This window comes from Hemitrygon akajei, chromosome 16 (genome assembly GCF_048418815.1).
Source record: "Hemitrygon akajei chromosome 16, sHemAka1.3, whole genome shotgun sequence".
Taxonomy (NCBI): domain Eukaryota; kingdom Metazoa; phylum Chordata; class Chondrichthyes; order Myliobatiformes; family Dasyatidae; genus Hemitrygon; species Hemitrygon akajei.
This window is the reverse complement of record NC_133139.1, coordinates 57,558,657-57,585,312: the sequence shown is the minus strand read 5'-3', so window position 1 is coordinate 57,585,312 and position 26,656 is coordinate 57,558,657. Positions and strand designations below refer to the sequence as shown.

General features: G+C 44.3%; 1 protein-coding gene across 1 annotated transcript in view; it reads right to left on the bottom strand.

Annotated features, from left to right (window-relative positions):
- LOC140740081 (adhesion G protein-coupled receptor E3-like) overlaps positions 1-2,544 on the bottom strand; it is a 76,920-nt gene extending 74,376 nt beyond the window's left edge. The window contains exon 1 of the mRNA XM_073068952.1: positions 2,445-2,544. The gene's annotated coding sequence lies outside the window, so the exon portion shown is untranslated. The remainder of the gene's footprint in view (positions 1-2,444) is intronic.
- Between the last annotated feature and the right edge of the window lie 24,112 nt (positions 2,545-26,656).

The following is a 26,656-nucleotide window of genomic DNA, read 5'->3' as shown; positions in this document are numbered from 1 at the left end:
AGGCAGGAGTTGATTCTAGCCATGACCAACCTCTCAAAGCATTTAATCACCATAGCCATGAGTGCTACTAGGTGATAGTTATTAAGGCAGTTCACACTATTCTTGGGCATTAGTATAATTTTCTGTCTTTTTGAAGCGGGTGGGAATTTCCAAACGTAGCAAACAGATGTCGAAAAATTCCTTGAATGTATCGACAGCTGGTTGGCACAAGTTTTCAGAACATTACCAGGTACTCCATCAAGGCCTGCTGCCTTGTGAGGGTTCATCCTCCTGAAAGACAACCTGTTATTGGCCTCCAAGACAGATGCCACAGGGTCACTGGGTACAGCAGGGATCTTCATAGTTGTAGTTTCATCCTCCCTTTCCAAGCAGGCATAAGAGGCGTTGAGTTCATCTGGTAGTGAAGCATCATTGCCATTCAAGCTTTGTAGTTCTGCTTTGTATTAAGTAATGTCCTGCAAACCCTGCTAGAGTTGACGTGCATCCAATGTCACCTCCAATCTCACTTGGAATTATTTCTTCACTCTTGAAATAGCCCTCCACATATCATGCCTGGTTTTCTGTCTAGGTCGCCAGACTTAAATGTGACAGATCTAGCCCTCAGCAAACTACAAATCTCCTGGTTCATCCACGGCTTTTGGTTTGAGAATGTATAGCAAATTTTCATAGGCACACACTCATCTGCACAGGTTTCAATGAAGTCGGAAACAAATGCAGCATACTCATCCATATTCAAAGATGAATTCCTGAATACAGTCCAGTCCACTGATTCAAAGCAGTCCTGTAGGTGCTACTGTGCTTCCCTTGCCCATACCTTCTTGGTCCTCACTACTGGTGCTGCAGTCTTCAGTCTCTGCCTGTGCTCAGGGAGTAGAAGTACAGCCAGGTGATCAGTCTTTCCAAAGTGTGAGGTGCGATAGTCTAAAAGTGATCCAGTGTGTTAGTTCCTCTGGTATTACAAGTGATTTGTTGATGATAATTATTTAGTGACTTTTTCAAGCTGGATATTCATAAATAGCTAGTTATTCATAAATTAAATTGTATCATTTTATTTTCATATAAAAGCCTGCAAGAAAATGAATCTCAAGGTGATCTGTGGTAACATACTGAACATGTACTTTGTTAATAAATTTACCTTGACTTTGATTTTGACCAAGTGCATCCTAGGATGACGTGGGAAGCCATGAAAGAAATTACTGGGGCCCTGGCAGTGGTTTCTGTATCTCCCTAGCCACAGGCAACATACCAGAAGGCCGCAGGGTAGCTAATGTCATGCCTTTATTTAAGAATGGCTGTAAGGACAGTGAGTTCAACAGTGGGTTAGGTTAAAGGCAACATCAAAATCAAATTCATTGTCATGTGCACAAGTATGTGTGTGCACATGTGCAATAAAAGACTTACTTGCAGCAGCACCACCGATTCATGAGAAAAACATAAATTATATACAGTCTTTACAAGAAGGAGCACAATTACAAAGCAACACGAAATCAGAAAAAATCAATGTCAATTGTAATGTAAAACTTTAAAAAGGTATAGTATTGCTATACTGAGTTTGTGATTAGTTATTGGAGGGGTTTCTGAGAGACAAAATCTCTCATTTGGGAAGGCAAGTACTGATTAGAGATAGCCAGCATGGCTTTGTGTGTGGAAGATTATGCCCTACAAATCTGAGGTTTTTCCGGAGGTGACCAAGAAAATTGACAAGGGCAGGGTGGTAGAAGTTGTCTACATGGATTTTAGCAAAGCTGTTGACAAGGTTCTGAATGGTATCGCATGGGATCCCAGGTGAATTAGCCAAGTGGATGCAAAACTAGATTAGCGGAAGGAGACAGAGGGCATAGCAGGGGTTGTTTATCCCCCACCCCCCTTGTGCCTGGATACAGGTTGGACTGACTGTACAGGGTCAGATGACCGGCCTTCCAATTCCATCCCAGACCCAGACACGAATGGAGAAGGGCTGGATCCCAGCTGTTAGGAAACCACTTGCAATGATCTGGAACTTTGAATGCTGTGTCGTTATTCACCCTTTACCTTGTCTTTAATCACCCACTCCACACTTCTCTCCACACACTAATGTTTAGTCTCCCAAACACCCCTGGAGACATCCAAGAGACATAGATTTGGCTTTAAACATTGAACACATGAACCCTAATCACAAGAGACGGGCAACACTATGACCACTTTGAACTAAGATGGACTTTGATTTTTCTTCTAATATGTATAGTTTATATTTAAATTATATTTTTTCTTGCTAATGCTGCTTATGCTATGTGCTTGTGATGCTGCTTTTTCATTGTATCTGTGGACACACATATTTGTGCTTATGCCAATAAATTCAGCTTTCACTTTGACCTGTGTGTGTTTCAGCAGTCTGCACTTTACACTGAACGAGCTATGGTAACCTCAGTTTTTGTCATTACCCTGTGGCACTGCAGGGTACGTACCTGTGTGGCTGCATTGGAGCTAATGCAGAAAGTGATCCAGGAGACAGTCTGTGCCTTCTTCCAGGACAACACCATTTACAATTTACCAAGTGAAACCAGGATCCAGTAATGTAAACCCAATGTTACGCAAACAAAACAGGAAACTCTCTGCAGCCAAATAACAAGCATAACAACTAGGCTATTAATCACCACGTATCTTGGCCAACACCTTACTGTCGCACAAAGAAACAAACAACCCAGGCATGGCACACAAATGCAATGAAAACACATTAGGTTGTTGGAAGCAGTTGATTAAAAATTAATTTTAAAAACTAAAAAGTGTACATCGAAACATTCAGTGAAATGCAGTAGAGGGCAGCACTGGGTTGTCTGGGAGATGTTGATCTCTCTCTCTCTCTCTCTCTCTCTCTCCCTCTCTCCCTCTCTCCCTCTCTCCCTCTCTCTCCCCTTTCACATGCCTTAGGAGAGAACAAGAGAATGGGTCACTGACCAGGGCTGGGTGGAAACCCCATACATTCTCGACCCTCCATCACTCTTAGTGTCTTAGGGCAAGGACCTGCGCCCATCTCCACTGACACTATCATAGTGTAGAGACCAGCTGGTGATCTCATGACAATTTATTCTGTGGCTTGTCTGTTGCACCAGTGACTTTTCTGTGTGGAATGGACTCCAGGTTATTGCAGCTGATGAAACAAACCTCTGGGCAGCTGGGATGGGCGAGAGAGACTCACAGCAACCAGTTCAACCTCACACTATCCCAACCCAGGCTGAGCACCCAATCCAGCTCTCTGCATCCCAGCTCCCTCCTTGATTCTGGATGCTCTTCCTTGTCCCAGTTCCAATCCTGATCCCCAGGCTGAGCTCCTAATTGTGAGCCCTGACTCTCCAAGGTTGTTCTCCCCTCCCCCCAGTCACCTTAATCCTGGGATCTCTTCCTCAGCCCAATCTATCCCTCACCTTAGGTTGATCCTGAGCTCTTCCCCAATTCTGATTCTCTCCCTAATATCAAGCTGAGCCTTTATCCCAGGGAAACAGCTCAATGATAAAAGGATAAACTCCAAAGGTTGTTGGCAACCTGGAGTGTTCAGCTGGTCAGTTAGGACAGGACCATGGGTGGGGGCATGAGGTGGCTTGGCCGGGAAACCTGGCATTCTCTGTGGGCAGAACAAAAACAACTGATGGAACAAGGTGCCCAAAGGGGAAGCTAATATAAAGTGGTGAAAGGTCAGAGGAAGCACAAGGGGGAACTAGTGGCAAGTAGAATCTGTGACCGATGTCATTATCAGGGTAGGAAAGTCACAAGGTCACGAAGAGGTGGCGATCTTTCCCAAGCTGTTAGTGAGCAGATGGACTTAGCAGAGACAGATTCAGAATGGCTCAGCTTGTATGGGCTTCTTGGAACAGTTGGGCTGCAGTGCCTCTATCTGTGTTGATTTACTCTGACTCAACTCAATAACTGTTCCATCATCTCTGTGACCTTTTCTACAATGCGCCATTATTATGAGGTGCTAAACAAATTTTGTTGCTGTAGTGAACTGGCTGGGGTTAGCTGTGTGATTCCTCACTGATCATTAATGATTCCTTTGCCTCCCATGTTTAACTGCAAATGTCCCCTTGATGAGAATAGATCTCAAAATCTGGGAAAATGAATGGAATCACCTTCCAAATGTACTGTTGTAATGGACAGGAGGATGAGGGCAGCAGCTCTGCAGAGGGAAGAACCTCACACGCTGACTGGAAATACAGCACCATACCGTTTCCCCTCACTGGGTCTAAATCTCTCTCACCAGCATCACTGAGCAACCACTTCCTCTCAGTGATCCAAGAAGGACTACCAACATCTTCTGGGTGGAGTTAGGGATGGGCAATAGATGTCGCTCTTCCAGATTACCAACAAAACCATGAAACGGATGAGGTCCTCCGTGACTACTTTGAATCGGTGGACTGGTTAGTATTCAGGACTCGGCAGCTAACCTCGATGAGTATGCCTCAGCTGTCATGGACTTTATCTGGAAATGCATAGAGGACTGTGTGTCTCGCAAGATGATCCAGGTATTCCCAAACCGGAAACCTTGGATGAATGATGAGGTCCAGTCCCTTTTGAAGGCTAGAGCTGCGGCTTTTAGGTCCGGGGATACCAGTAGCTACACGGAATCCAGGCGTGAACTCTGAAAAGCCATTAAGGGTGCCAAGAGGCAATATTGAGCCAAATTGGAAGCCCAGGCTAACCAGAGGGATGCCAGTAGACTGTGGCAGGGTCTAAATGAGATCACTGGGCACAAAGAAAAGGCTGGGAATATCAATAACTGTAGCGCTTTTCTTCCTGAAGAACTTAACATATTCTACGCAGGATTCGAACAGAAGAGGAGCGTCCCACCCCCTCCGGATGAACCGGACCTGATGGCATCGAGATTCATCATCATCGAGAAGGACGTTAGAAGGGCCTTCCTGAAGGTAAATCCAAGAAAGGTGACAGGCCCAGATGGCGTCCCGGGACGGGTTCTCCAGGCCTGTGCAAGCGAGCTAGTTGGAGTGTTTGGTGACATCTTCAACTGCTCCTTGCTTCAGTCTAAGATCCCTTCATGATTTAAGAAGGCAATGATAATCCTGGTGCCGAAGAAGAGTAAGGTGGCATGCCTGAATAACTATCAACCTGTGGCTCTGACATCAATTGCTATAAAGTGCTTCGAGCAATTGGTTATGGCACACATCAACCATAGCCTACCGGTCAACCTCGACGCTTTGCAATTTGCCTTCTGGAGCAACAGGTCAACTGCAGCTGCCATCTCTCTGGAACTACATTCTTCCTTGGAACACCTGGAGAATAAAGATGCATATAATCTATATTTTCATTTATATTTATCATTATTATTGTTATGAGCAGAGAGACAACATCTGCCGGAAGTAAATTCCTTGTATGTGCATAGGTACTTGGCGATTAAAGTCTGATTCTGATTCTGATTCTGATATGTAAGGCTCCTTTTCATTGACTACAGCTCTGCCTTTAATACCATCATTCCAAATAAACTGATTCCTAAGCCCTGGAACCTGGGTCTTAGCACTCAGACCTGCAGCTGGATCTTCAACTTCCTCACAGACAGGATGCAGGCTGTAAAAATAGGGACAAGCTCTCCTCTACAATCACTCTGAGCACCGGTGCCCCACAAGGCTGTGTACTCAGCCCCCTGCTGTACTCACTGTACACCCATGATTGTGTAGCCAAGTTTCCATCGAACTCAATATATAAGTTTGCTGATGTCACCACAACTGTAGGCCATATCTTGGGTAATGATGAGTTTGAGTACAGAAAGGAAATTAAGAACCTGGTGGCATGGTGTGAAGACAATAATCTATCCCTCAACGTCAGCAAGATGAAGGAATTGGTTGTTGACTTCAGAAGTAGTAGTGGACCGCACGACCCCATTGACATCTACATTGGTGGTGCACAGGTGGAACAGATCAAATGCTTTAAGTTCCTCAGGGTCAATATCACAAATGATGTGACTTGGTCTAACCAAGCAGAATCCACTGCCAAGAAGGCCCGCCAGTGCCTTTACTTCCTGAAAAAGCTGAAGAAGTTCAGCCTGTCCCCTAAAACCCTCACTAATTTTTATAGATGCACCGTAGAAAGCATTCTTCTAGGGTGCATCATAAACTGGTATGGAAGTTGTCCTGTCCAATTCTGGAAGAAGCTGCAGAAGATCATGAACACAACAAGCACATCACACAAAGCAATCTTCTGTCCTTGGACTCACTTTACACCGCAGTAAATTATCCTGTTGGAACAGTGCTGCCAGGATAATCAAGGACAAGACCCACCAACACACTTTTTGTCACTCTTCCCTCTGGGGGAAGGTTCAGGAGCTTGAAGACTCGTATGGCTAGATTTGGGAACAGCTTCTTTCCAACTGTGATAGGACTGCTGAACAGATCCTGACCTGGATCTGGGCCGTACCTTCCAAATATCCGGACCTGCCTCTCAGTTTTATTTATGATTTATAATTTAAATTTTTATTATATTTACTATTGATTTGTACTCCAGGGAGCACAAAACACAGAATCAAGTATTGCTGTGATGATTATATGCTCTAGTAACAATTGTTTGGTGACAATAAAGTAGTAGTAATAATAATAATAATAATAATAGCAGCTGTCTACTAAATGTCATTTTAGTTAGGTTTAGACCATAAGACTGCATGACATAGGAGCAGAATTGGGTTATTCTGTATTTCATGTTTACTCCACTATTCCATCATGGCTGATTTAATATGCCTCTCAACCCCCATTCTCCTGCCTTCTGCTCATAAGCTTGATGCCCTGACTATTCAAGAACATATCAGATATTAAATATTAATATACCCAATGATATGGCCTCCCTGCCATCCGTGCCAATGAATTCTACAGATTTGCCAACCTCTGGCTAAATAAATTCCCCTTTCTAAATAGATGTCCCTGTATTCTGAGGGTATGTCCTCTGGCCCTACTGAAGGAAACATCCTCTCCAAATCCACTCTATCTAGGTCTTTCAATATTCCATGGGATTCAATGAAATTCTCCCTCATTCTTCTGAACTCTGGTGAGATACGCCCAGAGCCATCAAATGCTCCTCATATATAAACCCTTTATTTCCCAGAATCATTCTCATGAGCATCCTTTGGGCCCTCTCCAATGCTAGCATGTCTTTTCTTAGATAAGGGGCCCAAAACTGCTCACAATATTATAAATGCAGTATGACCAATATTTTACAAAGCCTCAACATTACATCCTTGCTCTTATATTCTAAATCTCATGAAATGAATGCTCAACATTACATTTGCCTTCCTTACCATCAACTCAACTTTCAAGTTAACTTTTAGGGATTCCTGCACAAGGACTTCAAGCTCCATTTGCACCTCTGATTTTTTAATTTTCTCCCTGTTTCTATGCCTTTATTCCTTCTACCAAAACATATGACCATTCACTAACCTATACTAAATTCCATCTGCCACTTCTTTGCCCATTTTCCCAATCTGTCTAAGTCCTTCTACAGAGTACCTGTTATTTCAACACTACCTACCCCTCTGTCTATCTTCGTGTTGTCTGCAAACTAAGCCACAAAACCATCAATTCCATTATCAAAATCATTGACATATATCATGAAAAGAAGTGGTCTGACCCCTGCAGGACACCACTAGGCATTTTCAGCCAACCTTTATTCCTGCTCTTTGGCTTGTGCCAATCAGCCATGCTATTATCTTTCCTGTAATACCATAGGCTCTCATCTTGTTAAGTAGTCTCCTGTATCGCACTTTGCAAACATCCTTCTGAAACCCAAGTAAACATCATCCACTGACTCTCCTTTGTCTATTTTGTCTGTTATTTCCTCAAGGAATTCTAACAGATCTCCCCTTAAGGAAACCATGCTGACTTTAGCCTATTTTATGATGTGCCTTCAAGTACCCTGAAACCTCAAAGTTAATAATGGACTGCAACATTTTCCTGACTATTGAAGTCAGGCTAATTGGCCTATAATTTCCTTTCTTCTTCCTCCTTCCCTTCTTAAAGAGTGGAGTGACATTTGCAATTTTCCAGACCCTCGGAATCATTCGAACCTGGGATGTAGTCCTTCTTGAAAGACCGTTGCTAATTCCTCCACAATATCTTCACCTACCTCTTTCAGAACCCTGGGATGTAGTCCATCTGGCTCAGATGACTTACTTACCTTCAGACCTTTCAGCTTGTCCGTTAGTAACAACAGCTACACTCACTTCTGCCCCCTGACACTCTCGAATTTCTGCTAGTGTCTTCCGCAATGAAGTCTGAGGCAAAATACTTATTACATTCATCTGTCATTTCTTTGTCTCCCTTTACTCTGTGGTCTAATATCCACTCATGGCTCTATTTTATTTTTTTATATCTGAGAAACACTAGGAGTCATTGTCATGTTGACTTAACTGAAGTTGGCTCGCAATGTTGCGAGCACTCGGGTTAATTGATTTTCCCATCAAATTATTAAAAGTCAAAAACACTTGGATCCTTCCAAGCTTCACTCACTTGCAGTCTCCTTTCGTGTAGATAATAATTCACCTTTTGGTTCCTCTTACCAAAGTGCACGATCTCACACTTCTCCATCTGCCATGCTTTTGCCCAATCACATTCAGTCTATGTTCTGTTGCTGAATCACGATATCTCCAACACAACATACCCTTTCACCTATTTTCATATCACTATTAAACTTACAAAACTTACATTTTGTTTTCTCCTCTGGGTTATTAATGTAAAAGGTAAACAACTGTGGACCACGAACCGATCCCCAGGGCACTCCTACTGACGTCTCTTCTGCCTGAAAAGAGGACCCATTTATTTAAGTTCTCTGTTTTCCATGAGACAGTCAGTTTTCAGTCTGTTCTACCACATTTCCCCTCAATATCCTGGGCCCTCAGTTTGTTCATCAGTCTTGTAAGTAACAGCTTGTCAAATGCCCTGTGGAAATCCAAATATACATCTGCAGGTTCCCCTCTGTGAGCTCTCCCTGTCACATCCTCAAACAATTCAAGGGAACTTTTAAATGTGATTTTCATTCTATTCTGCTTATTTCAATGATTACTTATTTCCTCTGTGACTATTCCTTTGCAGCATCTTGTCAATGGTAAATGTTAAACTACCTGACTTGTAGTTCCTCACCTTATGTCTTCCTGCCATTTTCAACCAGGGAGTCACATTGGCTGTTTCCACTCTTCTGGAACCTTCTGAAATTTAGAGAGTTTTGAGAATTCCCAAATATTGGGTTCACCATCTCTGCAGCCAGTTCCTAAAAACAGGATATTGCCTGGATTGGGGAGCATGCCTTATGAGAATAGGTTGAGTGAACTTGGCCTTTTCTCCTTGGAGCGACAGAGGATGAGAGATGATCTGATAGAGGTGTATAAAATGATGGGAGGCATTGATCGTGTGGATAGTCAGAGGCTTTTTCCCAGGGCTGAAATGGATAACACGAGAAGGCACAGTTTTAAGGTGCTTGGAAGTAGGTACAGAGGAGATGTCAGGGTTAAGTTTTTTCACACAGGGAGTAGTGAGTGCATGGAATGGGCTGCCGGCGGTGGTAGGAGGGCCTTTTAAGAGACTCCTGGATAGGTACATGGAGCTTAGAAAAATAGAGGGCTATCGGTAACGGTAGGTAATTTCTAAAGTAAGGACATGTTTGGTGCAGCTTTGTGGGCTGAAGGGCCTGTATTGTGCTATAGATTTTCTATGATTCTGTGTTTCTAAAAACCCCTTAGGTACAGGCCATTGGGTCCCGGTGACTTGTTTGCCTTTGTCATCAGTTTCTCTAGTACTTCCTCCCTCATGACTGGGATCCCTGCTAATTGAAATTAACCCATCTGTTACTTGAGGGATATTTGCAATGCTTTCCTCTGTGAAGTCTGGTGCAAATGTTGATATTTTTTGTTAGCTGTTGTGAATTCACTAACCTCATTCTCCTTATGTTCCACACTTGCTTGAGTGGCCATCTTCCTATTTACATACCCATGGAAACCCGCGAAAACTCTTGCTATTTGTAGAATATACACACATTGTCTCTCAAAATCATTTTTTTTCCTTTCTTAAGACATTTTCAGCCTTTTGCTGCTGGATCATCAGAACTCCCAAGTCCTTTGACCCACCACCATCCCGGGGCACTTTGCATGCCCTATTTTTCATTTTAATATTATCCTTGACCTCCTTTGTTGCCCATTGGTTGTGTCTCTTTCACATGGAATCCCTCATTCTGATTGGGATATATTCCTGCTGGGTGTTGTGGGCCAACAGTTTGTTCATCTACTGATCTGTCTTTTTACTCATTTTCAAAATGTATGCCAGACATCCCATATTCGCACCATTACAACTAGTCTTATTAAAGTGAAAACATCGGTTATGGATCTCTGATGTTCGCATGCAGACTGCATGTGGTATTGTGTCATATTGAGGTTACTTCCTCCTGAAGGTATCTTTAACTACAAGTTGTCTGATTAATCCTTTCCTGTCACGCAAGACCAAATCTAAAATAGCCTCTTCTTGTGCAAATTTCTCAACATACTCCCCTTAGAAGGAACCTTAATGCATACCACAAATTCTTCTATAATAAAACCCTTGTCTGAAAGGTTTATCCAATCAATCCAGCAAGTAATATCTCCCATAATAATCGCTGTTACCTTCAAACAAGACCTGGATATTTTCTCATTAATGTTCCAATGTGCTGAGTGGTCAGAATCAGAATCAGAGTCAGGTTTATTATCACCGGCATGTGACGTGAAATTTGTTAACTTAGCAGCAGCAGTTCATTGCAATACATAATCTAGCAGAGAGAAAAATAGAAAATAATAATAATAAATAAAACATAAAAAATAAATAAACAAGTAAATCAATTATAGTATACGTATATTGAATAGATTTAAAAAACATGCAAAAACAGAAATACTGTATTTTACAAAAAAGTGAGGTAGAGTCCAAAGATTCAATGCCCATTTAGGAATCAGATGGCAGAGGGGAAGAAGCTGTTCCTAAATCACTGGATGTGTGCCTTCAGGCTTCTATACCTCCTACCTGATGGTACCAGTGAGAAAAGGGCACGCCCTAGGTGCTGGAGCTCCTTAATTATGCCTTTCTGAGACACCGCTCCCTGAAGTTGTCCTGGGTACTTTGTAGGCTAGTACCCAAGATGGAGCTGACTAGATTTATAACCCTCTGCAGCTTCTTTTGGCCTTCTCCCCCCCCCCCCCCCATACCAGACAGTGATGCAGCCTGTCAGAATGGTCTCCACAGTACATCTATAGAAGTTTTTGAGTGTATGACATGCCAAATCTCTTCAAACTCCTGATGAAGTATAGCCATTGCCCTGCCTTCTTTATAACTACATCGATATGTTGGGACAAGGTTAGATCTTCAGAGATCTTGGCACCCAAGAATTTGAAACTGCTCACTCTCTCCACTTCTGATCCCTCTATGACAATTGGTATGTGTTCACATATCAATTGTTATTGAACCTGACTTTTTCATAGGCTTACCTGTCTACACCCACTCTTTCCCTTCTGTGGGCAAGCCAGTTCTGGATTCACAAAGAAATGTTCCCTTGGATCCCATGCCTCCTTACTTTCTCAATAAGACTTGCATGGGGTACCTTATCAAATGCCTTGCTGAAATCCATATACCCTCCATCTACTGCTCTACCTTCATAAATGTGTTTAGTCACATCCTCAAAAAATTCAATCAGGCTCGTAAGGCATGACCTGCCTTTCACAAAGCCATGCTGACTATTCCTAATCATATCATGCCTCTCCAAATTTTCACAAATTCTGCCTCTCAGGATCTTCTTATCAACTGCTGAAGTAAGATTCACTGGTCTATAATTTCCTGGGCTATCTCTACTCCCTTTCTTGAATAAGAGAACAATATCCGCAGCCCTCCAATCCTCCCTGTCCTCATTGATGATGCAAAGAACATCTCCAGAAGCTCAGCAATCTCCTCCCTCACTTCCCACAGTAGCCTGTGGTACATCTCATCTGGTCCTGGTGACTTATCCAACTTGATGCTTTCCAAAAGCTCCAGCACATCCTCTTCCTTAATATCTACACGTTCAAGCTTTTCGGTCTGCTGTAAGTCATTCCTACAATTGCCAAGATCCTTTTCCATAGTGAATACTGAAGCAAAGTATTCATTAAGACCCTCTGCTATCTCCTTCGGTTCCATACACACTTTTCCACTGTCACTCTTGATTGGTCCTATTCTCTCACATCTTGTCTTCTTGCTCTTCACATGCTTGTAGAATGCCTTGAGGTTTTCCTTAATCCTGTCTGCCAAGGCCTTCTCATGGCCCCTTCTGGCTCTCCTAATTCCATTCTTAAGCTCCATCCTGCTAGCCTTATAATCTTCTAGATCTCTATCATTACCTCATTTCTTGGAACCTTTCGTAAGCTTTTCTTTTCTTCTTGACCAGATTTACAACAGCCTTTATACACCACAGTTCCTGTACCCTACCACCCTTTCCATGTCTCATTGGAATGCATCTATGCAGAACACCATGCAAATATCCCCTGAGCATTTGCCACATTTCTTCTGTACTTTTCCCTGAGAACATCTGTTTCCAATTTATGCTTCCAGTTCCTGCCTGATAGCCTCATATTTCCCCTTACTCCAATTAATCATTTCCCTAAGTTGTCTTTTCCTATCCCCCTCCAATGCTATGGTAAAGGAGATAGAATTGTGATCACTGTCTCCAAAATTCTCTCCCACTGAGATCCTGACACCTGCCCAGGTTCATTTCCCAATACCAGATCAAGTACAGCCTCTCCTCTTGTAGGTTTATCTACATATTTGGCACAGCTTTGTGGGCTGAAGGGCCTGTATTGTACTGTAGGTTTTCTATGTTCCTATTTTGTATTACTGGAACCTGCTTTATCCCTCTAATCTGAGCTAGATTATAGTATAAAGCAACCACCACTTCTTTGCTATTTTCCTTTGTTCTCTCTTCCTCTCTCTCCCTCTCTCTCTCTCTCTCTCTCACACACACACACACACACACACACACACACACACACACACACACACACACACACACACACACACACACACACACACACACACACACACACACACACACACACACACACACACACACACACACACACACACACACCCTTTCTCTTATAGTTAAGGGAGTTGATTACTGCCAGTTTTATTGTTACGAACACCTGACAAAATGCCTACAATTACAAGACTTTCACTTCATTTTTGATTTCTGAAGAACGTGATGGATCAAGACTTCTTCAAGGAAAAACTTCTTCACACAGAGGAAAAGCTTCTTCACACAAAGAGTGGTGAATCTGTGGAATTCTCTGCCATAGGAAACAGTTGAGGCCGGTTCATTGGCTATATTTAAGAGGAAGTTAGATATGGCCCTTGTGGCTAAAGGGATCAAGGGGTATGGAGAGAAAGCAGGTACAGGGTTCTGAGTTGGATGATCAGCCATGATCATACTGAATGGCAGTGCAGGCTTGAAGGGCCAAATGGCCTACTCCTGCACCTATTTTCTATGTTTCTAAGACATCTCCATATCCAACAGGGACATCTAGGTCACTCCCACCCATGCTTTCCTTCCTCTCCTGTCATGATTTTAACCCAAACCAACAGTACATTACCAGTCACTGCCTCAGTATCATAGCTCCAACACCACCAACACTTTCTTTGATTTGCAAGGCTATCCCACCTTGGGTTCTGACTCAGGTCTGAGAAGTTTTCATTAATGGACCTCAGGCTGTAATTGCTTGTTGAATTTCATGGGAGGGCTCCTCACCAAAGAGATGTCATCGAAGAAGTAGGAATTGTGGTCAGGGATGTTGTTGGACATGTGTCCGGAGTCAGGGTTGGGAATATGTGCATTTGAAGCAAAGGGTGTGGCACATGGTTAGATTGGTGGCTAAGGCTCAGAGACCAGGGATGTGGTTTTCATTGTGTGGCTGAAACCAGTGACGTGATATAGACTCTTTCCTTTCTGGATGTCTAGTCAGTAGTTCCCTGTTATCTCTCTTTCCTTTCATAAAAGTGGGTTATATTTACTATGCTGCAACCTTAGCAACTGTTTCAGAATCTATAGACTTGAAAGGGCCCACACAACAAGAATATTAATAAATGCTTTCACTGAATGTTAGTGGCTCTAGGCGTTCTTGTTCCTCAGTTGACTGCTCAACATTTTGGTCTAACATCTCATCCATTCTCATTCCAGGGATTCCTCCTCTACAGTGTTATTACATGCCTGCTGGACATGTTGATGGAAGGAGACATTGCACTAGAATGCTAATCTGCTATCCAACTATTTAAAATCCTACCATTCAATAACTGGTTCGTCAGGTACCATGTGCCCCACATCCTTTCAACTCTCTGAGATCCACGTCTTAAAAGTCATTTAAATTCACTTTGTTTTGTTTTCCACACTGCCTTGAATTCATCAGGCCAGCCAGCAACTATGGAAGAAAAAGTACAGTTGACTTTTCAGGCCGAGACTCCAGCAGGAGCAAGGTACATGACAGCTTGAGAAAAGGAAATGAGGAGCAGATGGAGCAAGGAGGAAGGAAGGAGTGTGATTGGGGAGACCCACTGGAGGGAGAGAAGCAGGAAGACAAAGAGGTGTACTCTGATATGTAAAGGAGCTGCAACTGGGGACCACTGGCTGGGGGTGGTGGGAAGGCATATGGCAAATAGAACCAGAATGAGGTCAGGGTGTGGGAGAGGGAGGGGGAGAGTGAGGGGGAGGGGTAGAGGGAGAGGGAGAGGGATGGGGGAGGGAGACTGAAGGGCCTGTGTCCATACTATACAGTTCCAACTGTGATGCAGTGTGTGAACTGCATGTGTACATTGTATGAGAGTTTTGTCCATCTCCTTCATGCTGTCATGATCTAATAATTCTACATGTGAATGTGTTGTTTTTGGTGTGCGTGAGTGATTGCATACTGTATAATTCTATCTCCTTTGAAAGTATGCATGTGTGTCTGTCTGTGCTTGTTGAGTATGTGTTTTGCATTTGTCTATTACAGTGTCTGTGTGCGTGTGTCTGTGAGTGTGTTTCTGTGTGAGTGTGTTTGGGAATGTGCATGTGTGTGCATGCGTGTGTAAGGTCTGTGAAGTGTTATGTGCATGGTGTGTATCAATGTGCATGTGTGTAAATATAAGTGTGCGTGTGCGCGTGTGTGCATGTGCAAATCTGCCTGCCAGGCCTGATGGAATAAATAACACAGCTTAATTTAAGCAACACCAAAGCATCTGCTTGTATCTGTTTGAGGCTTCCTATTGTGTCACATTATTTCCTGAAGTTATTACTTTTCACAGTCAGTACAAACTGACCACCACAGCTTTGTACACTAACAAAGGGTTTGAATGATATTTCTTGCCTGCTTCTTTGCCCTGGGCACATACAGAGTCCTGCAGTGATGGTTCACTGCAACTAATGACCATAATGCATACCCAATGAATGACGTTGTTTGGTGGAGAGATTCCCACTCAGTGTTGTGTGTTAAATTTACACTACTCTCGACATTTCCTTCTGCCTCCAGGTGAGGAGGGAACATTGCAGGTGGTCCAACCAGATGTGCTGGCATAAGATGTGCTGGATACCATGTCCTCTCTTGTTGTCATTTCCCAGGTGATGGTCAGTGTCCAAGGAGACTAAATTGTCTGTAGCAGACATGGGCAGTGAACCCATGAACACATTCCTCCATCCTTTTCTTCTAACTCATCCAACTTCTTCGATGGTCTGAGTGTAGATGTTAGTTGTACCCAAGGCCAGGCAACCCTTTATTGTGAAGCAGTTGAAGCATAAATATTTGGAATTCTTGCTGGAATTACATTGGGCTTCGCACATACCACTCTGGGAGTTCTGGGCTCTTCTGCAAAGCTATGGACTGTATTCTTGGATAAGATAACTGTTTAATTTGGAGAGAATGTGAAGGGTAGGTCTGGATTACAATTCCTTGAAGCTCAGGGGGATGAAAGGAAATCACTTTCTTCTTTTTCTATCAAGATGGACCAACTCTGCAATGTCTGTCGAGGTCATGGCTCAGACTTAGTTTTTTAGGGTTGTAGTGCTGGCAAGCGCTGTGATTGAAGGTCAGTGAGGATGAGGGCTTGTGACATCTCAGACTGGCAGGCTCCGGGATCAGACAACCCAGACAGGAGGGTCCCGGGATCAGACATTTCAGAATAGAGGGTCCCGGAATCAGACTGGGGGCCGGTGACCCGGTTTGGGGTCCTGGGCTCGATACCATAGATTGAAGACTGAAGTTGGCCAGTCTGGAAGTTGAGACCCAATGGCTGAAGCCTGCCATCTGTGAGTCTGTGTTCACCGGGAAATTTGGAGGCCCAACATCCGTGAATCCGCAACTTCATTGGAGGTGGTGTGACCTGGGGTTGACGCCTATCTGTATATATGTGAGTGAACAGGGAGAAAAGAGGCTTGTTTTGTTCTTTCTTCCATTGTTCTGCCAAGCTCTGTGGGCATGCTGTGTTGGTGGATGTCCTAAGCACATCCTTAGGTTGTGTTGGCTGTTAATGGCACATTTCGCTGTATGCTTACAAGAACATGTGAGAAATAAATTAATCTAAATCTTAGTCTGAATCCCTCTGAATTTAAAAAAAAGGACAAACAAAGCTAATCTTTAAACCTTTAAATCATTATGATGTTGGTGTCTCAGTCTGGAATGGGAAGAGGGCATTCTGACTGAGATCACAGAGGACTGAGATCCACTAAAGCTTCTTCTTTGAGGAGGGTTGTGGATCCTTGGGTGGCACCTGGTTAATTGGGGTATTGTAGCGGTGTGCTACACGCAGCGCTAAAATAATGACACGGAGTCGGTAAACTGCAGTTAAAGAAGATTTTATTCAAACTTCACAGCCTTGCTTTAAAGCCTCCCTCATCCCGCCCTCCCCGGGCGTGGATGCTGTGGGGGCACGTACTCACAATCCCCCACAGGCTTTTCCCTTTGTTGGTGAAGCAGACCTGGCACCCTTTTGGGACTGGCTATTTGTGAGCCGGTTCGAGTGCGCTAGGAAGTGGGTCACCACAGTATATCCATTACTCACAGATTTCATTACAGGAGTGGTCTCTTCGGATGGTGAGTAGCAGGAAAGCTGACAAAGTGGAAGGCAGACAAAAGAACCTGTGGATGCTACAAACAGCCCCAAATAGAGTCTTGGCCCAAAACATCAATAGTTCCTTTCCTGTCATTGATGCTGCTCGAGTCATCGAGCCTGTGTGTGGCCTGCGGGAGGTAAATTTAATACAGCAGGCGGAACAAGGAATATGGAAAGGGAAGGCAGGGAAAGTGTATGGTCGCCTGATTGGCCCATGGCAGCAAGAGGCAGAAATAAAAAAAGGAAGACATAAATTAAGTTGTTGGGCTGCTAACGCTAAGCGAAGAGGGAAGATGTATGTGACAAAAGAGTCAATCCTAGAAGTTGGCAAGAATTGAGAGCGATTTGTGAAGAATGGGATAAGGGACCGAAACAGACAAAGGAGACGGAAAGAAATTGGATCAGAGACAAAACATACTGGCCATGGAAGAACAACTAAAGGAAAAAGGGAAACAAAAAATAAAAATAATTCTGGGGTACCCTGCCTCTATCCAGACATACCAACTGCTTTCCCCAAACTGATGATGATTGGGAATGGGTAGGGCGACCTAATAATCCCTCCATACTATCCACAGCTGCGTCAGCACCTGTTTTACCGCGGTCAGGTTCCCCACCCCCATATGGTTCTCGCCCTGGTGCCTCAGTCACCAACTTGACAGTCATTGCATCGCCACTGACCGATGTAGTTCCTCCAGAGCAGTTGGGAAGCCCAATGTCGGTATGTGTAGTCTGATTGGATCTCTCCCGGACTGGACCCAGAACAAGGGCCAGTGGTTTACCGGTACCAATACAGACTTAGTATCAATTGCCACTGACCAACGTAGTTCCTCCAGAATGGTTGGGAAACCCAATACCCATTTCTTTCCGCATGCATAGTCAGACTGGATCTATCACGGACTGGACTCCTGAACAAGGGCCTTTGGTTTTACTGGGACTCAGTATCAGTTGCCCACGAGGACTGTTCCTAACCCACAAGCTGGAGTGGTGGGACAAGCACCTACTATGCAAATCCATAAGCCCGGGACCCCTTTTCAACTCTGTGGTATACTGAATGTCGCCCCTGACAAAACGGTCAGCCACCTAGGGTTCTGTAACTATTTAAGAGCTGTCTTGACTATTAATTCCGCTAACTCCCAATATTTGTTCCCTCTGGCTATAGCTGCCCTTACTCTTACTGATCACCACTTAGCTCGTGACCGGGCAGATGATTGAAAATATATCGGATGCCTTGTCTCACATTCTTGGCCCCTCCATAGATGTAACTAAGGTCTTAGAGTGTAAACCCAGGAAAGGTGATGATTTCCTAGAACGCTTGAATGCCATTTATTCTGCATGATCGGGAGATCTGCTGTACGCAGCAGGGAACCAGTACCCACAGTACTGTGCTCTCCTCTTCCAAGGCTTGCCCAGCAAGGTGGCTGACAAGGTTAAAGTCAGCAATATGAACTGGTCAGAATCCACTCAAATGCAGTTTAATCGAGGCTGCGAAGATCTTTGGGATAGTTCTGAAAATCCACCCCCCCCAACCAGAGTTAAGATGGAGTTCATGCAACTGATGCACCATCAATAACTCTCCGAGACGTGAGGCGAGATATTGGCTTTTATTGACTGGAAGAAAGAACAAGCAGCAATTGACCACCATGCTACATCCTGGAGACTGAGAGGCAGGGCTCAGGCCCCAATCGCCCTAATACCGGGGTCTGTGGGAGGAGCCACGGTCAGTGGGAGAAGCCACAGGAGCAGTCAGCGGGGGCGTGTCCAGACAGGTATATGTAGTTCACCACATTCACCCCCCCCTTTGTTTTAAAAGAGAGTCCCCATGGGGCAAAGTTTCTGACAAGTATATTTACAGGTTAAGTCTATCAGGTGGTCGAATCTGTTGCTGCGATCTACGTAGCACCGGCTGTGATTGCACAGGTGCCGGTGGTGATTGCACCGGAGACGGTGGTTGTGCTGGTTCTGGCCTAACTGGAGGTGTCAGCACACTAGGTGTCAGTGATCCCTTATGCGTATGCCTGGTATATGTGCGTGCGAGACGCCCGGTATAGGAGTGTCGTGAGGAGTCTGTGTAGGGCTGGGTGTGCACGGTGTCACCTCGGGTACAGGGTTCATAGTTACCGTGGAGTGTTCGGGGTAGTGGTCTGCTGCTCCTGTGGGCGCCAGGTTGCGGACGGAGACTGTGTCCTCCCACCCATCAGGTAAGACCACGTAGGCATACTGAGGGTTCGCATGTAGAAGGTGAACCCTCTCGACCAGCGGGGAGTATTTATTGCTCCTCACATGTTTCCGGAGCAGCACTGGCCCTGGGGATGTCAGCCAAGCCGGTAGGGTGGTCCCAGTGGCAGACTTCCTGAGAAAAGAAAATAGGCGCTCGTGATGGGTGGCATTGGTGGATGTACATAACAGGGAGCGGATAGAGTGGAGTGCCTCGGGGAGGACCTCCTGCCATCGAGAGACCAGCAACCCTTTCGACTTAAGGGCTAAAAGTGTGGCCTTCCCCACTGTGGCATTCTCTCTCTCCACCTACGATGCCAATGCCCCTAGCCAGCAGATACTGGCGCAGCTCGTCACTCATAAAGGAGGCCCCTCTCTCACTGTGGATATAGCAGGGATATCCGAACAGAGTGAAGAGCTGGCGCAGGGCTTTTATGACGGACGTGGCAGTGGTGTCAGGGCAGGGGATGGCAAAGGGGAACAGCGAGTACTCATCGATAATGTTGAAAGTAGTCAGTCGCTCAAAGGGGCGGGTGGCCTTGATAAGTTGCGCCTTTTCAGGACGGTAGAAGTGCGGTTTGCACTCAGCACAGACTTGGCAGTCCCTGGTCATCGTCCTGATGTCCTCAAGGGAGTACAAAATGGTAAAATCAGGTGACCCCCGGGTGGCAAAGATGTGCATGGAGGGCGTATAGCTGGTCGAGCTTTGTGCTGGCACACGCTCCCCGGGATAGGGCATCAGGGGGCTCATTGAGCCTTCCAGGCCGGTACAGGATGTCATAGTTGTAGGTGGAGAGTTCTATTCTCCACCTCAAAATTTTATCATTTTTGATTTTGCCCCGCTGTTGGTTGCTGAACATGAACGCAACTGAGCGCTGGTTGGTCAGCAAGGTGAACCTTTTGCCGGCGAGATAGTGCCTCCAGTGCCTAATAGCTTCCACTATGGCCTGGGCTTCTTTCTCCACTGCGGAGTGCCGAATTTCAGGGCCTTGAAGGGTATGAGAGAAGAATGCTACTGGCCTGCCTGCCTGATTGAGGGTAGCAGCCAGCGTGAAATCGGATGCGTCATTCTCTACTTGGAAGGGAATGGTCTCGTCCACCGCATGCATCATTGCTTTGGCAATATCCCCTTTAATGCAGCTGAAGGCCGCGCGGGCCTCGGCAGAGAGGGAAAATGTGGTAGACTTGACCAGGGGGCGGGCCTTGTCTGCGTAATGGGGGACCCATTGGGCGTAATAGGAAAAGAAGCCCAGACGCCGTCTGAGGGCTTTGAGGGTGGTGGGGTTCTAACAGGGGGCGCATACGGTCGGGATCAGGGCCAATGACCCCGTTCTCCACGACATACCCAAGGATAGCGAGTCAGGTGGTTCTGAACACACACTTGTCCCTGTTATAAGTAAGGTTCAGGGCTTTGGCCACTTGGAAAAATCGTTGGAGGTTGGCGTTGTGATCCGACCAGTCGTGACCACAGATGGTGATATTATCCAGATAGGGAAATGTGGCCTTCAGTTGGCACTGGTCCACCATCCGGTCCATTTCCCTCTGGAAGACAGAGACACCATTAGTGACACCGAAGGGGACGCGCAGGAAGTGATAGAGCCTGCCGCCCGCCTCAAAGGCAGTCCTCCGGGCGGATGGGGAGCTGGTGATAAGCGGATTTCAGATCTATGGTCGAGTACACCTTGTACTGAGCTATCTAGTTGACCATATCCGCGATGTGGGGTAGGGGGTACGCATCAAGCTGCGTGAACCTATTGATGGTCTGGCTATAGTCCACGATCATCCTATTTTTCTGCCCGTTCCGAACAACAACCACCTGGGCCCTCCAAGGACTTGTGCTTGGCTCAATGATCCCCTCCCTGAGCAGCCGCTGCACCTCTGACTAAATGAAGGCCCTGTCCCCCACGCTGTACCTCCTGCTTTTAGTTGCCACAGGTTTACAGTCGGGGGTCAGGTTGGCGAACAGCGGTGGGGGAGGGATCTTGAGGGTGGAGAGGCTGCAAGTGGTGTCAGTAGCGCAGCTGTCGGCATGGTGCAGGGTGGGATGTGTGGGTCGGTGTGTGTGTGTGCTCAGTAGCGGGGTATATGACGAAGTCCCACAAAACTGAGGATTCCTGACAGTGAGTGGTGGGAGGGACCCGTCATATGCCATAGTCACACTTTCGAGGTGGCTCTGGAAGTCCAGCCCCAATAGCACAGGCGTGCACAGTTGAGGCATGACCAGTAGCGCAAAGTTCCGATATTCTGTGCCCTGCACCACCAATGTCGCTACACAACCCACCCGGATGTCTGTGGAATGCGACCCAGAAGCTATGGTGACCCTCTGGCTTACCGGCTGTGTCACGAGTCCGCATCGTTGCACCGTGTCCGGGTCAATAAAACTCTCAGCGCTGCCCGTGTCAAACAGGCAGCTAGTCCTGTGCCCCTCCACCAGGATGTCCATCATTTACCTTGCAAGCTGGTGTGGGGCGCTTTGGTCGAGGGTTACGGAGGCCAGAGTTGAACTGCCATCTTGGTGCCTGGTAAGCACCGGTGGGTCGGGGGCGGGGGACAAAGATGGCTGCCCCCATCCGGGCAGGCAAGATGGCGGCCCCCATGCCTCACACGCAGCACTGCCCGACCCCGCTCGTGGTTCAAACTTACAGAACTTGGCGAAATGGCCCTTCTTCCCGCAGCTGGAGCAGGTCGCTTCTCGGGCCGGGCAGCGTTTTCGGGGGTGCTTTTCGAGTCCACAGAAGTAACACTGCACGGACTTGCAACTGGCAGCAGCTGTGGTCGATTGCGGGGAGTTCGTGGACTCGTGACTGGCAGCGGTGGCGGGGTCTGAAGTGTCCACGGGACCGGTGGGGGATCGCGCGGCTGGACAGCGTCAGAGTTGTGCAGAGCAGCCTCCAGCGTGTAGCCCGTCTCGATCGCCGAGCGTAAGGTAAGATCGGTATTTTCCAGCAGCCGCTGGCGCATGTACACTGACCGGATCCCCGTAACGAAGGCGTCTCGTACTAGCAGCTCCGCATGCTGTTCCGCCGTCAGACCTCTGCAGTCGCAAGTTTGCACTAGTGTCTGTAGGGCTCGGAGAAACTGTCCGCTCGACTCATCGGGTCGCTGTCGCCGCGTCGTTAAGCGATGTCTTGCGTAGATGGAGTTCACCGGCCACAGGTACTGTCTTTTGAGGGCGTCCAGTGCCCCTTCGTAGGTCGGCAGGTCCCTGATAAGTGAGTAAACTTTCGGGGTGACCCTTGAGAGGAGAATTCTGTGCATAATAGCAGGCTCAGTCGCACGAACCTCCTCCAAGTATGATTGGAAGCATGCAAGCCAGAGTTCAAAGGCAAGAGCTGCTTCTGAGTTTTGAGGGTCCAAGTCTAATTTTTCCGGACGTAAAATACTTTCCATGTTTTAAAACTTCCAGTCAATAAAATTGATGCACCATCAATAACTCTCCGAGACGTGAGGCGAGATATTGGCTTTTATTGACTGGAAGAAAGAACAAGCAGCAATTGACCACCATGCTACATCCTGGAGACTGAGAGGCAGGGCTCAGGCCCCAATTGCCTTTATACTGGGGTCTGTGGGAGGAGCCACAGGAGCAGTCAGCGGGGGGGACGGGGGGACGTGTCCAGACAGGTATTTGTAGTTCACCACAGCAACGAAGGGACCTACTTCGTGTATTCCGCCAGGAGGAAGACAGAGACCCCCCCACCTCCCATGGGATCTTCACTCACAACCTCCTAATGCCCCATTCGTGCCACCTCCCTGTCTCTCGGGATGAATAGTACAATTGTGGCTGAAGGGGACACTGTAGTGGGATTGTTAGAAATCAATGAAACTTTTCTGAAACTTTAAAAATTTTTTATTCTGAATTGTATCAATCAGAATCATAAAATGATATTGTTGAGATAGAAAGGTTTTTATCACAAATAACTCTCCCAAAATTGAATTTGGAAGAACAGAAGGGATTAGATGTGCCTTTTACATTAAAAGAGGTCGAAGAATCTGTGGGATCACTTCAGAGTAACAAATCTCCAGGAGAAGATGGTTTTCCGCCTGAATTTTATAAAAAGTTTAAAGATTTATTAATTCCTCCTTTTATGGAGCTAATACACCAAGCGGAAAGAACGCATAAACTTCCAGAATCTTCTTCAACAGCTATTTTAATAGTATTGCCAAAAAAAGACAGAGATCTTTTCAAACCAACATCATATAGACCTATTTCTTTGTTGAACACAGATTATAAAATAATAGCAAAGATTTTATCTAACAGATTATCTAAATACTTACCAAAATTAATACACATGGACCAAACAGGATTTATTAAAAATAGACAATCGGCAGATAATGTAACTCGGTTACTTAGCATAATTCATTTGGCACAAAAGAGGGAAGAAATGAGTGTAGCAGTTGCTTTGGGTGCAGAAACAGCATTTGATAGATTGGAATGGGATTTTTTATTTAAAGTATTGGAAAAATATGGATTAGGAGTATCTTTTATAAAATGGATTAAAACCTTAAATACTAACCCCAAAGCTGAAGTGGTGACAAATGGCCAAATTTCAACATCATTTCAGTTAACAAGGTCAACTAGACAAGGTTGTCCATTATCACCTGCTTTATTTGTGTTGGCGATAGAACCATTAGCTGAATTAATTAGAACTGACTCAGATATTATGGGTTTCAGAGTTAATCAGGAGGAATATAAGATTAACTTATTTGCTGATGATGTTCTGATTTATCTAACTAACCCATTACAATCGTTGCGTAAATTATCTTCTAGATTGGAAGAATATGGGAAAATATCAGGGTACAAAATAAATTGGGATAAAAGTGAAATTCTATCCTTTACTAAAGGAGATTATAGTCAATGTTGATTAATAACACAATTTAGATGGCTGATAAATGGTATAAAGTATTTAGGTATAAGAGTTGATAATGATATAAAGAATTTAAATAAATTAAATTATTTGCCATTATTGAAAAAAATTCAAGAGGATCTTGATAAATGGATGATGTTACCAATAACATTAATAGGTAGAGTCAATGCTGTAAAAATGAATATATTCCCTAGATTACAATATTTATTCCAAACATTACCAATACAATTACCGCAGAAATTTTTTCAAGAGTTAAATAAATGTGTGAGGAAATTCCTTTGGAAAGGTAAGATGTCAAGAATATCGTTGGAAAAATTGCCATGGAAATTTGACCTAGGAGGGTTACAATTACCAAATTTTAAGAATTATTACAAAGCAAATCAACTTAGATTTATTGCATTTTTTTGATGAAGATAAACCCGCATGGATTAGAATAGAATTAGACAAAATAGGAGAAAATATACCAGAAGAGTTTATATATAAATGGGAATCCAAATGGATACGGGAAAAGAAAGAATCTCTTATACTAAAACATTTGATTGATTTATGGAATAAGATAAATGTTGATGATGAGATAAAGAAATCTTTATTAGCAAAGAGACCTTTAATTCAAAATAAACTTATCCCTTTTACAATGGATAATCAACTTTTATATAACTGGTTTCACAAAGGGATTAGATATATAGGAGACTGTTTTGAAGGAGGTATATTAATGTCATTTGACCAATTAAAGAATAAATATAAAATATCAAATAACACTCTTTTCTGTTATTTCCAATTAAGGGCTTATTTAAGAGATAAACTGGGTCAAACAATGTTATTGCTGAAACCTAATGAAATAGAAACTTTAATTCATAAAGGAAAAATTAAAAAAATTATTTCTGGTATGTATAATTTGATTCAAAAACAGGCAATTAAACAAGGAATTCATAAGTCAAGACAAAAATGGGAAACTGATTTGAATATTAAAATTGATGAAACCAGTTGTTCAAGATTATGTCTTGACAATATGACAAATACAATAAATGTTCGACTAAGATTAGTACAATATAACTTTTTACATCAAATATATATTACACCACAAAAAATAAATAGATTAAACTCAAATTTATCTGATCAATGTTTTCGATGTAATCAAGAAATTGGTACTTTTTTACACTCTACTTGGTCTTGTTCTAAAATTCAACCTTTTTGGACAAATTTAAGAGTCTTATTGGAACAAATTATTGGAATACAACTTCCACACAATCCAATATTATTTTTACTAGGCGATATTGAAGGGATAAAATTAAAATCCAAATTGAATAAATATCAGAAAGAATTCATAAAAATTGCATTGGCAGTAGCCAAAAAGGCTATTGCAGTTACTTGGAAATCGGATTCATACTTAAGTATAGATCGTTGGAAGAATGAAATTCTTAGCTGCATTCCACTTGAAAAAATTACCTACAATTTAAGAGATAAATATGAAATATTTCTGAAAATTTGGCGCCCTTATTTACAAAAAATAGGATTAAATATATAGGTGCTCTGAAGATAAAATTATTGGTTATCTGGGGAAAGAAATAAATAGACATATTAAAGCTATTATGAACTCTATGGAGCATGTGGGGATCTTCTGAAATCCAGGCATTCTTTCTTTCTTTTTTCTTCTTTTTTTTTCTAGAGGGATATGTTAGGGGGGAAGGGTTAAGGGGAGGGGGGAAGGGCTGATAATTTTCTTTTTTCTTTCTGTAACCTATTTGAAAATTCAATAAAAAAATTAAAAAAAACTGTAGTGGGATTGGCTTGATCGCCAGAGAAACACACTTCAGTCTGTGCCTCGCCAAGCTCCTTTTTCCATTCATAGTCCCTTTTGCATGACAGACTGCTCTGGAGATGCCCATCCTCACCACCAGTTCAGCTGATCAACCCTTCTTCACCCTCACTGTCAGTGGACATCCTTTACAGTAGTGGTCGCCAACCCGTCGATCGCGATCGATTAGTCGATCTTTGAGACTTTCCCAGTTGATCCTGAAAAGAAAAGAAAAATAAATACACAAATACTGTTGAGAGATTGTTTCTGGGTTGCGGGGTTTTAGTTCCGTTCTTTCTGCCCAGTGCGCATGCGTGTAGCTCTCCCGCACTACACAGTGTAATTCACTGGTTCCCAACCAGTGAGGAAACAATATGAGTCAGCTGCACTTTTCCTCATTCCCTGTCAGACCACTGTTGAACTTGAACCCACGCGAAGTCATCAGGCGACTAAACGCAGTGATACCCTCGCGCCAGGGATTACTAGTTGCCCTCGGGCGGCCGGTGGGAAGTGCCGTCGCTACTGGCCTGGACCTGTTTAGCACACCGAATGTTCGTGGGGAACCTGGTGCTAAAATATTCGCAGACAACCTAATTTGGACTCAGCGTTTCATAAGTATCAGAGGAGCTACCGCGCTGCGATCTACTGAAACAAACATTTGTCGGCCGATAGATCCTACAAGGGGGGCGGGCAGCCCTCTG